Source organism: Tachysurus vachellii, chromosome 7, assembly GCF_030014155.1.
Source record: "Tachysurus vachellii isolate PV-2020 chromosome 7, HZAU_Pvac_v1, whole genome shotgun sequence".
In the NCBI taxonomy this organism is placed as follows: domain Eukaryota; kingdom Metazoa; phylum Chordata; class Actinopteri; order Siluriformes; family Bagridae; genus Tachysurus; species Tachysurus vachellii.
In genome coordinates, this window is record NC_083466.1 from 24,781,359 (window position 1) to 24,801,587 (window position 20,229).

The following is a 20,229-nucleotide window of genomic DNA, read 5'->3' on the forward strand; positions in this document are numbered from 1 at the left end:
TTTATTAGATTTCACATGAATCTTCTATATAAACAAATTTCAACCCCCAGACTGTATTTAAAGTCTTTTCTTAATAAAAACAGCCTCAGTGGACTTCTTTTATGTCAGTAAATAAAGAGCCTGCTCTCATAAAGCTGCCTCGGCTTCACTGATTGCAGAAGCCCAAGTTTAATATTCATTTATCATATAAAGAATTATAGAACTGTCACACTAGATATTTATGTTTTAAGTGTTATTTGGAGTCATACGATAGTGAGAACTTGCTTAATGCTTGCAGTTCCATAAGCAAACAACACAGGAAGAAAATCCCTCTCTTACCAGCCTCTCTTTCTTTCTGTCTTTGCAAATGCAAATTATTTTTAAAACATATCCACATTATTTGATGATTTTTTTTAAATAAATAAAAAATCTTCCAGTATTCTTACGCGCAGAAATTGTTAACAGTCGGGTCTAAGATCATTTCATTTCAATGACCATTTCTAGAAAATATTATTATTATTTAATTTATTATTTTCATTCTTATAATTCTATCATATTTTTGTTTCTTTTAACAAACATATTGCAATATTTCTGACTTGTAAGAAATTTACACTGTCTATCCCATATTATTATGTCGGCTTTGTAGAAGCCAACATTCTGTTTTCCTATTTAAGCTTAGACAAAAATTTATCAAGAGTAACTCCTCCTAGAGCTTTCGAGCCACATGAACCAAATTCGGATATTTTGTAGACCCTGGTCTGAAGTTTGTTGACTTTGTAGTTGTAGTTGACTTTTCTAAGCGATCCGAGTACCAGTACTTCCGGTACCGGGTCTCAAAGTGGCCTTTTTTCCCATAGACTCCCATTCTAAATTTTGGAGGTTTATAACTCGGCAAACTTTTGAACTATCTACACCAAACTTGGCCAGCTCCTTTAGGGTGATACTCTGAACAAACCTTTAAATTAGTGTACCGACTGGCCTTTCGGTTGTCCCGCAGCCCCGCCCCCAAAATATGCAAAATCAAAAAACTTTTTACAACATGGACATGTGACATATCAAAACACTCACAACAATGAGGGGAACTTCCTCAAGAATATTTCGGATGATGTCACATGCTCCTCTCCACTTACCTCCAAATGTTTTGGCACCCTAGCTTTCTATCTACTTGCTTCCAAAAGTAACATTGACCCTTATGTCCACTCGCCTCCGAAAAGCACTGGCCTTTGCAAATACTTGCATCGTCAAAGCCAACATCAAAGTTTGTCGCGACAAATTTTACAAATCTAGTTATTATTATTGGTATTATTATTCTTCTTCTTATTATTATTATTATTGATTTGTTTATCTATTTATTAATTTATTTGCATTTCATTTTGTGTAGAAAATTTGCAAAAATATTCCAGAGACAAGCCATATCGAGAATGACAAATAGTCTTTTACAGAGCTCAATAAATCAGGATAATGGTTTATGTTCAACTACAGAATCAGTCTAATGTGCTTTATATCTTAGATTTACTTTTTTAAAAAAAGGCCTGAAACTGACTGCAGATACAGTGGAGTGTAAAAGTATGAGACCAATTATTTTCAATTTAAATATTTAAATTACAAATTTAAATGATTTGAAATATTAAAAATGAATAAATATTTAATTATTTAAATGTTAGCAAATCTGTGCTATTGAGCAGTTTTTTTAATCCCATGTCAACCTTCCTGTTTCACAAGTGTCATCACATTCAATTCAATTTTATTTGTATAGCAGTTTTAACAATGGACATAACCTCAAGAAAATAAGAAATATAGTACAAAAAGTTGAAGATTAATATTAGACTTATGTTTAAATGTGTTTGTATTTATCCCTAATGAACAAGCCTGAGGTGACTGAGGTGACTGTGGTGAGGAAAAACTCCCTTAGATGGAAGAGGAAGAAACCTTGAGAGGAACCAGACTCAAAAGTCAACCTCATCCTCATTTGGGTGACACTGGAGTGTGTGATTATAAACTGTTATAAACACCAGAGAGTGTTATTATGAATAATGTCCTTGCTGTAGTCAGATACCAACAATTATGTATTGATTAGGAGCTTGTTGTCCTCAAACACCACATGGAGTTAGCATCTCCTCTTTAAATGTCCAAAATCTTTATAAAGCGGAACACACCCAGAGCTGATACAATCTCTAGATGACTTGGGATGACGTTTACACAATGACAAGAAGTACATATATTTCCAGACTGACCATATCATCAGCACACATAATCAACTACAAAGAACAACGATTCTGAACCCTCTAGTGTGAATATGCAAATTCTGCCTCTCTCACAAATACTGACACATTTCTCAGCATATTTATATATATATATATATATATATATATATATATATATATATATATATATATATATATATATATATATATATATATATATACTATCACTTGCCAAAATGATTTAAAAAAAACAATCAAACAATAATAGGTAACAGATTTCAAGTCTGTATCCCAAATTTTATTGGACGTGATTTCACTTAAAAATTTGGCAGCTGTTGGTTCAACACACATAAAAATGGAACCCAAGCAGAAAATCAAACATTTACATGAGAAAATAGAAAGAGATTTACAGACTGGTGACAAATTAAAGGGAAAAAAAAAACAAACCCAACATTAAGTATGGTTACTCTGTGCCACCACAAACTGCGGGAACAGCTTCAATGTGCCTTGGCTCCAATTCTACAAGTCTGTGGATATGTACTGAAGTGATGAACACCATTTTTCCAAAAGATTTTTTTCCTAAGTTGGTGTTTTGTCTGTTATGATGGTGATTGATGATGAGAACGCTGTCTAACACGTCGAGCTCCGCAAATCTTCTGACTGTGAAGCTCATAGCGTACTTGGATGGGGCATCTCAGTCAGCTGGGAAGAGGCCACGTCCCATCAGAGCAGAAATGTTTTAGGAATTTGATTGGTTTGAAGACTTTACTAATGATTTGCAGTTTTCTTTTAATAGTTGGCCATCTTTAGTCGTTCTTAAGTATTTCTGTGGAAAAATATCAAACGGATTTGTCTTTTTAACCAGGCACAATATACATTGTACGTTTTATCAGTTTTGACACAATACATGATTTTGCTGTTGCTAACAACTTTGGCATGGTGGCTAAACAGCGGGAGTTCGTCGTGATGTCTGAGCGGATAAAAGACGCCGAGCTGTCGGTTGTCACAATGAGTTTCTGACGATTTAATTGGCCAGTGTTTAGCTTGAGCAGTGTCACAATCCCAGATGTACCTCAGAAGCAGACTAAAAGCCAACAGCATCGGGAGTTAAATCCAATTCAGTGACTTTCACTAATATGTAAACATCGTCAGTGCTGCAAATTCAACTGGTGATTACCTAGCCATCGTTTCATACAAGTCCTAATAAATTCAAATCTAATTGCCAACTAGTTGTCAGTAAAAGAAGTTCAGAATTCTTCTGTACCACCTCTGGTTGAGGAGTCCACCAATGGGTCCTTCTCTTTTGTATGAAAATGTAGAACTTTTTTTAGAAATTGAGCAAATGATCAGAGATGATTAGTTTATTTCAGTCATATCAAAGGATTATTTCAAAGCAAGATTATCTACATTACGAAAGAATATCGTATCGTATAAAAAAATATATTATTATCCCTAGCATCGGACATCACTACAGCCGAATTCTGAAAAACAGACAAAATAAGTGAAATTGTTTTTTCTTTGGGTGAGCACGGTGGCTTAGTGGTTAGCATGTTCGCCTCACACCTCCAGGGTTGGGGGTTCGATTCCCGCCTCCACCTTGTGTGTGCGGAGTTTGCATGTTCTCCCCGTGCCTCAGGGGTTTCCTCCGGGTACTCCGGTTTCCTCCCCCGGTCCAAAGACATGCATGGTAGGTTGATTGGCATCTCTGGAAAATTGTCCGTAGTGTGTGATTGCGTGAGTGAATGAGAGTGTGTGTGTGTGTGCCCTGTGATGTGTTGGCACTCCGTCCAGGGTGTATCCTGCCTTGATGCCCAATGACGCCTGAGATAGGCACAGGCTCCCCGTGACCCGAGGTAGTTCGGATAAGCGGTAGAAAATGAATGAATGAATGAATGAATGTTTTTTCTTTTGTTTTTGACTCACTATGATTTCATTAAAACATTCTAGAAGTGTTTTGAATGTATTTTTTTAAACGTTTTCAAACATGGTGGTAAAAACAGTCAGGTTGCGTAAACGTGTTTTTTTTAAGTAATTTCCACACAAAGTGAATGCAAGTCTTTAATCAAGTTGCTGGATAGCTTAATGACACAGTGAAATGTGCACAAGTTAATCAGACACTCAGGAATTTATTTTTTTAAATGTCAGTGCCGCTTCTGCTCTACAGTCAAAATGACATCTTTCTTGCTTAGCCTTAGACTTTCCTTTCAAATCAATTCAAAATTTGACTCGTGACAGAGTGATGTACAAAACAGAAACAGATTTCCGTTCAGGAAAGTGTTCTGTAGTCTGTAGTATTTTACTATAGTGAAGTAAAGTAAAATGTCATCTTTTCACCATGGGATTGTTTATTATTCAACCCCAAAAAGTATTCTTAGCACTAACACCGTCACTGTGCGTACAGCGAAATCTGTGCATATAAATGGAGCTGTTTAAACCTTCACTTTTAATATCTTCATCCCACTGCCTGATTTATCCCATCACCAAAAATGATTGACACAGACAGGAAATGATGTCTGGCTGATGCCAGAAGGTAATTGGTCTATTATATGCTCGGCGGAGGTAAAAAGTAAGTGACAGCTGTCCGGTCCGTGTCGTACTGGCATAGCAAAACGCATAGCAAGTCACAAAAAAAGGCACTTATCTCTTTTGTTAACAACCGTGTTAATTTGAAGCAAAGTATTTAATATATCACTGATAGTAAATTGGCTAAAAGGGAAAAGAGGGACTTTAATTACAGGGCAGACTGGTGGAGAATAACAGAATCTGGCAGAGTAATCAGTTCAATTACCAGCGCAAGCGGCTCTGCCTTGGCCACTGATTCTTTCTAAGATAAAAGCTTTAATTGGAAATCTCTTCAGCCGGCTGTTAGGATCCCGTCTCCGCTACATTTAATATCCACTCTAAAGCCTTACAACTAAATTCCGGCGATGGATTTTTCATGGCAGTCAGTGATGATGGTGATGATAAAGACTGTGCTCCAGTGTACAATCTATTATTATCTACCTTCACACGATACCGATACAGTAAAATCTACAAACCTAGATTTGCATAATCAATTAATGCGATTGATGCACATTCACGCTTCGTTCTTTATTTGCACAAAAAATGGTGCCGATTATTTCATCAGGGCAGAAAGCTGACATTTTGGTTTATTTACTTTTTTTTTGTTGGAAAAATTAGATATGGTAGAAAATGCAGGGTGACAGGATCACTTAATCATCTGTAATCTATTCTAGAAGCTTTGATCTTTAGTATTATATTATTTTTGGTATAATATTTCCATTCATTTATCTTCTGTAACATCTTTATCCTGGGCAGGGTGGCAGTGGATCCAGAGCCTCTTACAGGAACTCTGGGTACAAGGCACAATCCACACACTGATTTACAACGACTAGACTATTTATCTTAGCCATTCTGTCTAGCGTGAAGGTTTTGGCAGGTGGTAGGAAACCAAAGACACCAAAGGAAACCCATATGGACATGGGGAGAACATGTGAAACCACACAGATGGTAACTTGCCCTCAGGATCGAAGCAGAGGAACTGTGAATCAGTACCGCTACCCATTGCACCATCAAGTGACCCGTACTTTATGTTTACAATTTTAACTTTGGAGGTTGGGGTCAGGGTCAGTCATGATACAGCACCACTGGAGCAGAGAGGTTTAAGGGCCTTGTTCAAGGGCCCAAAGTAGCAGCTTCGTAGTGCTGGAGCTTGAACCCAGATCCTCTGATCATCAATCCAGAGCCTTAACCACTTGAGCCAACACTGACCTTAAATGTATCTCACCCTTAACATTTACAACCTGTCAAGACCTAAACCAGGAACGAGACATCCCATTCCCGTTCAACTACAAGAAAATGTTCTAGTTTGTTTAGAAGAAAAACATGATATAAAGCAGGGATACTCAAGCCTTTTGTATTCAGCGACCCTTTTTAACTGTAAAATAAATTCCATGCTTTCTTACAGTACAGATTTTGTACATTATTTAAATGTTTGCCATAAAATATCGTCTAGTTATTTGAGTCATAGAAAAGTTTACATTGAAAACCTTCACCAACAGATTAGAAAACCGATGAATTGAAGGGACCATTGAAAAGTTATTTTGATTAACAGCTAATTTAATAATAAATAAAATCTTTTTCATCATGGTGGATTGTGATTTCCACCACATTTCTCATTGTGAATTTTACAGTACACTCAAGAGAGGTTAGTTAAATCTGAGAACTTTAAAGGTTCTTCGTCGTGTTCTCTCTGGTGAAAAGCCTTAAAGGTTAAGAGAAGAAAGAACTCTTAATTGTCTAATACACTCTTGAAGGAGAGAGAGGAGCGATGGTAATGTTGATGACAACAGTGACTATGATTATGATGATATTACTGATAACAATGATGACGATGATCTTTGTCTTTGGATGCCATTTATACATCTTCTTGAATCCATGTAGTCCTATACCATGTCATTTCCCCTAATTTGTCACTTGCACTTTACTGCCATCCTGCCTCATTATCTCTTCCTTGCACTATATCACTCAAAGCATCATTGCTATTTGCACTCTGTTTAAATGTTAACAGCATTTTTATGACTTTGTACTTGCACAATGACAATAAAGTTAGATATAATCTAATCTAATTTAACGATGGTGATAATAACGTTGGTGATGGCAATGGCAACGCATCGATTCTTACCGAAATGTAATGATTTTCATCAATGTGGTATTTTTTTCTTGACGATCCATCCCATTAAGCTCTACTCCTGTATATTTATAATATATATATATATATATATATATATATATATATATATATATATATATATATATATATATATATATATTTATACTTATATATTTATATTCAACATACAAGTGCACTTAATCACACAATAGACCAAATCCTGGTGTAGGTAAGTGTAAATATATAAATTTTTCCCCCTTTTCCTACACACTCAAATAACTCACTGCTGCTAATATAATCTACACTGTTCACATGCATTAATAATACAGACTATTATTGCAGGTGTGAAGCATATTGTGCCCTGAACTGACTTTGTGTGCTTTGTGCAGTCTAAGATCATTTGCCCATGTGTTTTTTACAGAACACCGCCCATTAAGAGAACCCAGGATATCCCTAGCTTTAACTAAGCAGAGACTGCCATTGACTTCCTGTAATGAAGCATTAATTCAATCTGGCATTAATTATTCTGAATAATGCCTTGGTAAATTTTTTATTTAACTCTAAATAAACATCACTTTTGTTCCATGTTAAATCCGACGGCTTATATGACCGCTGGTAATTTTATATGAAAGCCTTTCAGAATGGATGAAATCTAGATGTCTCATTGATTTAAAAGAAAATGCATCTTTTTCTCCTCTTTTTGATCCACTGCACATGTTTGGTCCACACTAGAAGAGAATTTGGCAGAATTCTGATCAAAAAATGTAATTCCTCAGGAACAATGACTGAGGAAACTGGTTCCCTGGATCATACTGGTACATAAAGTAGTAAATAACCTATTAATTGAATCATGTTTTAGAGAAGTGGGGTCCATGAAGTGTAGCCCGGGGTCCTGTCTTTTTTGTTTGTTTAATTTCGGAAGTGGAAGTCACAATCCTCCATTATCAAAAAGGTTTAATTTTCTATTTCATTTCACAGGGCTCTCAAGTTTTGAACACAGGCAAGAGTGACATCTCCAAATCCAAAACAACCCCCAGTTTGGTAAAGAACACTAAACACAATTAAACCAAAAACAAAGTATTTATTCAATTTATTGTGTGTGTGTGAGTGTGTGTGTGTGTGTGTGTGTGTGTGTGTGTGTGTGTGTGTGTGTGTGTGTGTGTATGTGAGTGTGTGTGAGAGTGTGTGTATGTGAGAGAGAGAGAGAAATTATGACTGGTGTTGTTTATTATATGTGTTTGTTGCCTTTTTGGACTCCTTAATCATTTCTAATGTTGGCTCCCATTTAACAGTTTGATGTGATGTTTAATGTGATGAGATGTTTAATGTGACAAAATGTCAGTCATCGTGTGATAATGAAAAACTTAGACCAGTGGTTCTCAAACCTTTTTTGTCGTGTGGCCCCCCCTTGTATACAGTGCATCCCAACTTGTCCCAGCAAAAGAAAATTTATGACATAAAACATTCCAAAACTTAATAATTGAAGTAAACAAAACATATTAAATTATACAATGTAACTACATGTTCTGAGCAGGTGTTGTCAGTGAACCGGGGCCCCCTGGCACCATCTCAGGGCCCCCAGTTTGAGAACCACTGACCTAGACTAAATGTTCTGAGCAGGTGTTGTCAGTGAACAGGCTGTAAAACCGTTGCCTAAGTTACAGACACTCATGAAAAACTGATGCTGATTATCTGGGAAACTCTCTAACAGCAGTCACAATGTCAGTGTTTGTGTCAAACAAGTTGTGAATTTGTTGTAACATTACAACAGGAGATCATGACTTACTCTGTGCTCAAAGTGATGCTCGCAGCTCCAACGGTTTTCTCTGTGGGTGAACGAGGACGATGCTGAACAATTCCAGGATATGCTTATTTTTCATTGGTTGTTGCGTTAAATCTTACCCAGATACAATAGTGCTATTTTCTGATTGGCTATTGTGTAGCCTCTTTTTTTGATTGGTTGATAAGTGTCAGGCTCGACTAAGAGCTCCAGGGGAGACGCGCCCGGTTCCATAGAGACAGCGGTGCGGACAGATACATTTTGGGCGCTGCGGCATATTAAATATATGATAAATAGTAAGTTTTTCTGCGTGAGAAATACGATGTGTGGCGGGAAAGCGTGAGAATAGACCGAAATGTGTGACTGTCACAATCAATGCGTGACACTTGACAGCCCTGATTTCATATCACCATCAATCATAAATATCGACTTGTCCCTTCAATTCGATGGGTTTTCTCCAAAGCTAAAAGCTCTAAAACAGCAAACTCAATCTGGGCCTAATTTGTTAGAGGAATGTTTAAAAAAATCATTTCTGAGCTCAAATAAATAGACAATATAGTGTGGTAAACATTTAGATTTTCTTCGCGAATAAAATGTATAGAATCTACGAGTAGAATGTTAAGTGATTATCGTCCATCTTGTGGTGTGAGGATTAAAAATCCCGATCTTAATCTTTAATCCTAATTTACTCAGTAAACCCCTGGCCTGGTAAATTAAAAATAATCTCTATTTTACTATCGTAACATACAGTTAGCGAAGGAAGGATGCACGTGAGTAAACTCAGCCTGGTAGTTATTAGGGACAATCCAAAAAAGTCCATAACAGGGTTTAATATGAAGAGACATACAGCAAAAAATAAGGATAATCCATGTTTACACAATGAATACACAAGCAAGGGTCACAACAAAGATTAAGGAAACAATGGGCCGCAACCAGACTGCGAAATGTCAGGGTTCATACAGACACAATAATTATGGGCTTAAAACAGAACACGTGGACACAATGTAAGCGATACACACCAATGACAAGACATGGACAGAGGCAGGACTAAAACAGAAACAAAAGAACACAAGCGTGACAAACACAAGCCCCGTGACGTGAACACAAAACAAAACGACAAAAGAGCAAGAATCTGTGATGACTCAACATTCTGAAGTGTGTGCAGGACCACAGCATTTGTCTGGTCTGAAAATACAATGTTGATGTCAGCAGTGTTGTATAAAGTACTAGAAAGCAATGCTTGAGTAAAAGTACAAGTATCGTACTAGAAAAAGACTTTGGTAGAAGTGAAAGTTACCTTTTAGAATATTACTCAAGTAAAAGTCTTAAAGTATCTGATATTTACTGTACTTAAGTATCAAAGTATCAAAATTTTCTGATGTTTAATGTACTTAAGTATTTGAAGTTAAAGTAAAAAGTTTATTAATTCATTCATTTTCTACCGCTTATCCGAACTACCTCGGGTCACGGGGAGTCATCTCAGGTGTCATCGGGCATCAAGGCAGGATACACCCTGGACGGAGTGCCAACCCATCACAGGGCACACACACACACACTCTCATTCAATCACGCAATCACACACTACGGACAATTTTCCAGAGATGCCAATCAACCTACCATGCATGTCTTTGGACCGGGGGAGGAAACCGGAGTACCCGGAGGAAACCCCCGAAGCACGGGGAGAACATGCAAACTCCACACAATCGAACCCCCAACCCAGAAATTTCACTTTTGTATGAACTTCAGGTAAAAATGAAAAATAAATAATAACTTATTTCTTTAAAAAAAAAAAAGACCTGCTGGTAGGGAGAACATTTTGGTCATGTGGTATGAGCATTTGTATGGCTTACTCCCCAGGTCACCATCTCACACACACACAGGCCACCTATGTCCAGCAGCTACTAATACGCCAGTCATTAGTTGAAACTGAAAAGGTGTCTGTTCATCTTCAAAAGAAGCTGGTTTTCAAAGTTGCCAGAATTCAGTCTTACTCTTCATGGACTATCGTCGGGGTGGTCGTCTACGATACCGGGAGGTCCTCCAGTAGGTGCTTCCTCCTCCTTTGGCAACATTACGCTGAAATAGAGCGTGCGGAGCTGCGTAATGCAATCTAGGAGCACTCTCTCACTCACTCATTTTCTACCGCTTATCCGAACTACCTCGGGTCACACACTACGGACAATTTTCCAGAGATGCCAATCAACCTACCATGCATGTCTTTGGACCGGGGGAGGAAACCGGAGTACCCGGAGGAAACCCCAGAGGCACGGGGAGAACATGCATACTCCACACACACAAGGTGGAGGCGGGAATCATGCAGTGATTCGCCAAACCTCCCTTATTGCAGTCGCACACATTTCTTCTGATTTTATTTTGTAGTAACGAGTAACGAAGACGCTTAGTGGAAATATAACGGAATAAAAGTGTACGTTTTATCTAGGAAATGTAATGGAGTAAAAGTGAAAGTTGACATAAATTTAAATAGCGAAGTAAAGTACAGATACGTGACATTTCTACTTAAGTACAGTAACGGCTATCTTCCATATTTGGTTCGATCTGAAGACACATTTGACACATTTCAAAATGAGATTTCTCAGAATGAAAATAATAAAATTGGAAATATCATCTGAAAGCGTGTAGCGTTTTGTTCTGGACACAGCCGTGATTAGTGGGTTTGATGTTGATCCAGGACGAAAAATAATCATCACAACAATCGCATACATTATCTGGGGTTTCTCTCATTTTCAGTACTGGTTCCGATTATATAAATATTTACATAACCCTGTACATTTGCAGCCTAAGAAGACCTGAGCCAGGAAAAAGACATTCCCTTTACTCCAAAAAAAAAAAAAAAACCATTATAGTTTGTTTAGAAGAATATTTTGATGTAAGGCAGAGACCTCTTTAACGTAATGTATCGTCTATTTATTTGAACATTCCACCATCACATTAAGCTCAGGTTGATGTTGTTTTTGTGTCTGGAGAAGTTTTGGAAAAGACCATTGAATTCCATGATTAAACCCACCACAACCGTCCACCCTCCCACCCACCCACCCACACACACACACACACACACACACACACACACTCACACACACACACACACACACATCATCTTAGAGATAAAGATGTTGGACTACTGATTGAAATGTTATGAGTTTGAATCCCAGGTCCACTAAGCTGCCACTGCTGGGCCCCTGAGCAAGGCCCTTAATCTTTAATTGCTCAGTTGTATAAAATGAGATTAAAATTGCTCTGGATAAATGTGTATGCCAAATGCAAATCACATATACAAAAATTCTGGACCTCCAGGCTATCCTTCATGATTCGTATATTTGGTCATTTACTACTTTAACCAGTATGATCCATGTAACCTGTTTCCTTGGGCAGTATTTTGAGGTGATAAAATTATAATCAGACATGAAAAACTTTTTTTTTTCCGTTAAGAAAGTGGAAACGCGGTTGTGGTTAACATCGGTGGAGGTTCTTAAGGAATTTCTCTCGCTCATTCAGTGATATTATGTTTCACAGATTCTGTGCCGATCAAATTATTTTCAAATCATCACCTCTGTGGTTTATGATGAGCTGATTATCCTACACATCTGTCATTCTGTGCAGCATCTGCACTCTGCATTCGCTTGCAAACTCTCTAATTATACTTCCTTACGAATACAATTTTCATCTATCGGCCGATTAGCATCGTCGTACAAATGTGTTTATGAGGATTTAGCGTAAACAAATCTTTTTTTTCCTATTTAAAATGCTAGGCAATACATGTTTGGATTGAGAATTTTGATGATGTATCTTATTAGTCTTCCCTTGAGGCACACTTGCTTAAATATTGTGAAACTCAATCCTATGGTTTCTGGTTTCAAAAATCTGATTACTTTAGAAAGGATTTCTTGAAATGAAAAGTACTTGGTAAACACTTATTGTTTAAATAATTCTTCTTAGAAAATGTTGCTCTTTCATACAAATTTTATTTTGTATGAAAATGAAATATATTTCATATGTTTTACACTGGGGGGCACGGTGGCTTAGTGGTTAGCACGTTCGCCTCACACCTCCAGGGTTGGGGGTTCGATTCCCACCTCCGCCTTGTGTCCCCCGTGCCTCGGGGGTTTCCTCCGGGTACTCCGGTTTCCTCCCCCGGTCCAAAGACATGCATGGTAGGTTGATTGGCATCTCTGGAAAATTGTCCCTAGTGTGTGATTGCGTGAGTGAATGAGAGTGTGTGTGTGTGCCCTGCGATGGGTTGGCACTCCGTCCAGGGTGTATCCTGCCTTGATGCCCGATGATGCCTGAGATAGGCACAGGCTCCCCGTGACCCGAGGTAGTTCGGATAAGCGGTAGGTTGATTGGCATCTCTGGGAAATTGTCCGTAGTGTGTGAGTACGTGAGTGAATGAGAGTGTGTGTGTGTGTGCCCTGTGATGGATTGGCACTCCGTCCAGGGTGTATCCTGCCTCGATCCCCGATGACGCCTGAGATCTCAGGCGTCATCTCAGGCTCCCCGTGACCCGAGGTAGTTCGGATAAGCGGTAGAAAATGAATGAATGAATTTTGTTGAGTCTCTGCCCAGTGGAACCTCAACTTTCTGATCTTTGTTGACAGAAGAAGAACCTGACATGGACTTTTTCTTTTCTAGCCCATCTGCCTCAAGGTTTGAAAAGGCTGAGCATTCTGGGATGCTTTTCTTCTCACCATAACCGTACAGAGTGATTATCTGACTCTCTCTAACCTTTGTAACCGTCCGTCCGCTAATTCTCTGTTGATCTCTTTCATTAAGAAGGTATTTCTTAATGAAAGAGATCAGTGCAGAACTGCCACTCACTGGATGTTTTTTTCTTTACTGAACAATTCTGAGTAACCTCTAGAGACTGTTATGTGGAAAATCCCAGAAGATCAGAAGTTATTGCTCGTGTGGCACCAAGAATCACACGACTGTCAAAATAACTGAGATCCATTTTTCCTTATTCTGAGGTATGCATCATGTTCCGTCTGGGATCTGCATGAATCTATCTATTGCTGATAAAATGATAAGGGGTTTAGATGTTCCTAAAAAATATTTGCTTTAACATGTGCTGGAGTCTGTCAAGTCTCAGTTCAGTGTACTAGATGATTACTGGATTAAGGGCTGTGCTGTTGATTACTTTGCTATTAAACTTCCATTTTGATGGACAACAGGTCTTGCAGAAATAAGTAAACACAAGATGCCATGGATACGCACGAGTTAAGAACTAAAACCAGATACGGACCGCGTTAGTACAGTCTGCTATGCGTTATGCATTTTTATCTCTACTGCTTTAAAGAAAAAAAAACGAAGAAGGATGAAATTGCATCGGATGAACGTAATTTGATGGAAATGTACAGTGACAGCTGCAGAAATCTAATTAGAAACTTTGATAGCTGATGAAATAAAACAATCCTTGCTAGTGAACTCAGACTTTTGGAACATACCCTCTTTACGTTTCACAATACGCACGATCGTTCCAAGCTTTTTTCATGTAAACCACAACAGGGAACTGGAATTCATCTAGAAATAACAGGAACAGAAGATTTTCTCCCTGACATATGAAACAATTTAGGAGGAAGAACACATTGTACTGCAGTCAGCATTGTGGAGCTGGTTGAAATTATGATGTAGTGTTATTGTTACAGCCGTTTAAGATGTGTGTTTATGGCTTAAGGAGAATTCAAAATATGAAGCTTTTCATTAATAGAATTTTTTTTGGGTAAAGATTTTTGTACCAGAAGCACTAATAGAAAAGCTTAATTTACACACACACATACACACACACACATGCTAAAATAATTATAATAATAAATTGCGTGAATCCAGAATTAATTTATGACCTCTACAGAAAGAATAGAAAAAGAATGAAAATGAAAAGAAAAAAAAAAAAAAAAAAGTTGCGTGCCTTCGACTAGAAGAAGTTCTCCTGGCATAATTCAATAACACAAGTGCACATGGAGAAGATGCAGATAAAGAGAGGATTAGACAGAAATGCTGAGTATCGCTGTCCCGCTGAGACGGATGTGTTGGAGGTTTTTTGGAGTAGCTGGCAGGGCAGGGGGCGAGAGATTAGTGCAAGCTTTGGACTCATCTGAGGCAATTCCACACAAAGCCAGGAATCCAGCTGAGGCAAGTCGAACCCCCACCTTCAGCATCCCGCTGATCTGCATCCATAATGGCTGCTGTGCCTGCACACCGAGAACTCCACATACCATCTATCTCGCTCTCTCTCTCTCTCTCTCTCTCTCTCTCTCTCTCTCTCTTTTCAATATATCTAGCTATGTGTCAAATCCAGGCTGCTTTTTTTGATGAACTGATAAGACTTCTTCTCAAACATCTGAGCTCTGCGTCGTTCGCCAACTCCACCTTTTTAATCTCCTGCGTTTGTTAGATTTATTTTTTACAGACAAGCTTCAAGAATCTTTTCTGCCATACAAAGCATCCAGGTGGCGGAGTGAACATAACGTGGCTGTCCGAACAACTGAGACTTTTCGCCAGCTAGCAATTTTCGGTTAGTAGAGAATTTCTTGTACCTCTTTTTGAAATAGTTTAGAAAGAGTTTTGAAAGGACAATATAAAACATTGCCACAATATTTCTAAATATTTCCATTTTGTAAGTTTCTTTTCTATATAACTAAGAACATGTCCTTGCAATGTCCTTTATGTTCTCTCGTTTTTTTTTTTGTTGTTTTTTTGTTTTTTTTTTGTAACCCACCACCATCCCTGCTCTTTAACGGACAATAAGGAATTTGCTAGCCACATATAACAATAAAATTTTATGGACTATAAAAGCCATTCCTAAGAGATGGAAGTGAAAAATATGCAGAGAAAAAAAGAAAGCAAGAGAGAGAGAGAGAGAGAGAGAGAGAGAGAGAGAGAGAGAGAGAGAGAGAGAGAGAGAGAGAGAGAAGAAATAAAAAATGGAAACTAAAACAATTATAAAAAGGATGAAAAGAAATTTTACAATTGTGTAAGGAAAGCTAATGAAAATATAAAAAAATACAAAAAAAAGTAAACAAAACATATATAAAATATATATATAAAAAAAGCAATTCCTAAGAGATGGCAGTGAAAAATATGCAAAGAAAAAAAAGTAAGAGAGAGAGAGAGAGAGAGAGAGAGAGAGAGAGAGAGAGAGAGAAATTTAAAAAATGGGAACTAAAAAAAAAAATAATAAAAAGGATTAAAAGAAATTTATACAGAAAAGAAATTCTGAATACTTTAAACTATTGTTAGAGCAGATCTGTTCTCGATTAGCTGGACATGCATGTTACAAAAAGTCCTTGCGTGTGTTTTCTTAATTATTTACAGTATTATAAATGAATCCTGGCTCCTAAGCATGAGATAATTCATTTCCTTGATGACTTACACTCCCACTCGGGCTTCCATACTAAATAATAGTTTAAATAATAATAATAGTTTATAGTTTATAATAAATAATAGTAGATACTAAATAATATGTTTAAAGACGAATAACTAGATAATAAGCTCGGACTTTAAGAGGTTACTTTGCTCTGGTCAATGGAAGCTTAATATCCCTTTTAACTGTAACTGTATCCTTTTAACTGTACCATTCTTTCCTATTCAATATTATTTTCCCATTTATTAGTCTCCTCTAACAGCACATCTCAACATCTTTAAATTCCTTTTATACCACAGCAATTTTTAAGCAAAAGAGTATAATTTTTAATTTATTAACTGTTCACACACATCATGCTTTAGTCCTATCACTTATGTTAACAGCTATAAAGAGTTATTGCCTTACTAGTAATGCTTTTTCCCCCATCTTTCTCTTTAAGTTGTTAGGACAAAAATCTTGGGATGAAACTGGAGACTCCATCGATAAATAAAATAAAATAAAATAAAATAACATTTTATTGATGCCAAGAATAAATTAGAGCATAATTATTGTTTTTTTGTTATTTTCTTGTTAAATAAGTACATGTGTTTTTTTTTCTGACTACTGACTGGTATTTAGTGTTCAGTAGTGCTGTGGTATAAAACGAGCAGCTCTCTTTATATCTGAAACATTTACTACAGGAGTGCATCAACTGGGATCTCATAGGTCCTGTCAAACAAAACTGGCAGACATAGGCGAGGGTTTTGTTTTGGTTTGTTTTGTTTTGTATGTAGGATGTAAAATATTGATCAGAATTCCTACAGGAGTGGGTAGAATTGGACAAACTTTAGGCAGGATTGGCCAAGATTGGTCTAAATTCCTCTGGGAGTGGAATAAATTGTTGAGACTTTCTACAGGATGGGCTGTGATTGGTCAGAATCCAGAGAAGGTTGGATGAAACTTTTTGCAGCAGAGGACAGAATTAATTCAGTGAGTAGGGTGATAGGTGAAACGTTCTGTAGAACCTGCTACAATCAGACAGAATTCCTTTGGGAGTGGATGGAAGTGATGAAACCTTCTGCCAGATTGGACAGATTTCCTTTAGGAGTGGTGAAACTTTCTGCCAGATCGGACATGATTCCTTTAGCAGTGGTGAAACTTTCTGCCAGATTGGACAGATTTCCTTTTGGAATGGGTGGAAGTGGTGAAACCTTCTGCCAGATTGGACAGAATTCCTTTGGGAGTGGGTGGAATGGTGAAACTTTCTTGCAGATTGGACACAATTTCTTCGGGAGTGTTTGGAAGTGGTGAAACTTTCTTGCAGATTGGACAGAATTCCTTTAGCAGTGGTGAAACCTTCTGCCAGATTGGACAGATTTCCTTTTGGGAGTGGGTGGAATGGTGAAACTTTCTTGCAGATTGGACACAATTTCTTCGGGAGTGTTTGGAAGTGGTGAAACTTTCTTGCAGATTGGACAGAATTCCTTTGGGAGTGGTGAAACCTTCTGCCAGATTGGACAGAATTCCTTTGGGAGTGGGTGGAATGGTGAAACTTTCTTGCAGATTAGACATAATTCCTTCGGGAGTGGGTGGAAGTGGTGAAACCTTCTTGCAGATTGGACAGAATTCCTTTTGGGAGTAGTGAAACCTTCTTGCAGATTGGACAGAATTCCTTTTGGGAGTAGTGAAACCTTCTGCCAGATTGGACAGAATTCCTTTTGGGAGTAGTGAAACCTTCTGCCATATTGGACAGAATTCCTTTGGGAGTAGTGAAACCTTCTGCCAGATTGGACAGAATTCCTGTGGTATTGGGTGGATGTGGTGAAACCTACTGCAGCACTGGCTAGGATTGGTCTGAATTCCAGGATTGGGCTTCAGTGAGTAGGATATAAAAATCCTTAAATAACGTTTATTTATTTTTTTTTTGTAACCAAACCTTAATTAGTCTTGAGCTTCATTTATTAACTTGGCTTCACTCTAATATTTGCCTTCAGATCCTTTATTAACTTTTAACTGCTCATAATAATTAGTTCTACCAGGCAGCCTGCATGGCCTATGTGATGAAAAGAGGAAGAGAAAGACAATTACACTGTCTTGAGAAAACGTGAGTCATTAGCTGGCAAAATGTACAAAGTGGCATTAACTTTTATTGTTCATTACCATCCCTTGTAAATTTCAGCTCATACATTTCCAGCGGCTTTATTGTGATCCTCCCAATCCATATTTTCAGTTGGCTGGGTATCAATCTCTTGAGTCAGTAAATCACAATTAATTCAATGTGCAAACATCCAAACTGCAGCTGAAACTATACTGTGACTGCCAGAGAAACACATCCATCAATGTCTTGATTAAATTCCATCACTGGCTCGTAATGGACACAAAAGATTTGGAAGATTTTGCAAATTCTCAGAGCTCATTGTGAGAAATGGTACAAAAGGACTGGCAAAGCAAATGACCAGAAGGTCTGTGAAAAAAAAAATCAACAAAACATGATTGCAATTTCAAACAGCGAGGGAAATCACACGTTTGCATACACAATTACACTCAAAGCAGGCATCAGAAAAATCTGCCTTCCACACTTGCACATTCTCACTGTCCAGAAATCCTAAAAAAACTGCAGTATGGGGACGCTGAAGGAGCTGAAAATCCATTATGGCCTCGCGAGGGAGACTTTATAGTGGAAATGCAGTGACATCATCATTCCAAGAAACTGTAAAGCCGGCCCAAGAGCTAGTCAGAGCTTCTGCAGCCGTATCAATCTAGATTTTGCGGTGTCTCCTTTGACTTCAAACAGCCAGACAGTCCATGGAGCGTTTCGCTTTAGCCCCTGAGGTTAGGGTAGGGTGTGAAAAAGAGCTCTTTTTTTTTTCTTCCCAATTTTTTGGTGTATTTCTGAAAACCCATTGCTTGTACTGTGAGGAGAGATGAAGGTGAAGAATGGTTCAGGATATGGGCTGATGTGAAAAATCTGCTCAGCTACAGCCTCAAATCCACAAACTCATCAAACCGCTACGAGACAAACGGCCATTTTAACAACTAGCCGTCACCCAAAACAAATGTGAGTGATCGCCCAGCGCCTTCGTCAGTGAGCTTATAAAATCCAGATGAGTTGTGCACCTAAGGTCACCGTGAGATCTGTTTTGAGGCATCGCCAAGCCAGAATTTACAATAAATATGATCTGAAACATGTAACACGTGGACCGTACATCAGACATCAACAGATGGGAATGATTGAGTTAGTAGGTGTGTTGGATTAAATGGACTGCAGGGGAATCAGACTTGGATTTAAGTGCTACAGATTCATTAAAAAAAAAAAAGTTTGAATATTTGCCACTTACCGCACCCTAATGGAATGATTTCTCCCTTTATTTCCATCAGAATTAAACTGAAACTGATAAAGGCATAAAACAAGATGTTGTTTTTTTTTTTGTATAAAAAATATGCAAATAAGGCAAACAATTACAAGTGCTAATCTGCATATCTTAAACAAATGAGTTTACCTCAGAATTGTGAGAACCCATCCAGTGGTCCAACATTAACATAAAAAAATTATTAAAAGTAATATTTTATGCAACTGTTTAGAAAACATCAACAACAAACATTTTTCATGTATAAAAAAAAAAACAACACATTCTGCAGTTTTATGTATAAAATAGTTTAAAAATAAACAAATTTTTAAAACAAGCAAAAAAAGAACTTTTAAACAAATACACAACAATGATCATACACAAATATCATATAAGACAAATAAACAAATAATTATCCTATAAAACAGCTACACCAATGAAACAAATAATTATCTCTAACAAACATACAACAAATAAACAAATAATCATCACTTACAAACATCTTATACTACAAATAAATAAATAATCATATCATGAAAACATCTTGTATTTGTATTCGAGAAATAAACAAATAATCCTCATTTATAAACACTGTAAGCAACAAAATGACAAACATCTTGTAGAATAAATAAGCAAATGATCAACACTGACAAACATCTAATATGACAAACAAACAAATAAAGATCTTACACAGATGACAAATAAACCAAAAATAAAGCCTAAAAAACATCTTGTACATTAAACAAACAAACATTATACATACAGTATACATACATTACACTATAAGACAAAATGGAGATTGAAGTTTTGCTATCAGAAAAAAGATTTATTAAAACTTTATTAAAGAGGAGAATGAGAAAAAAATAACAACAAATAAATCAGAGATATTGAGA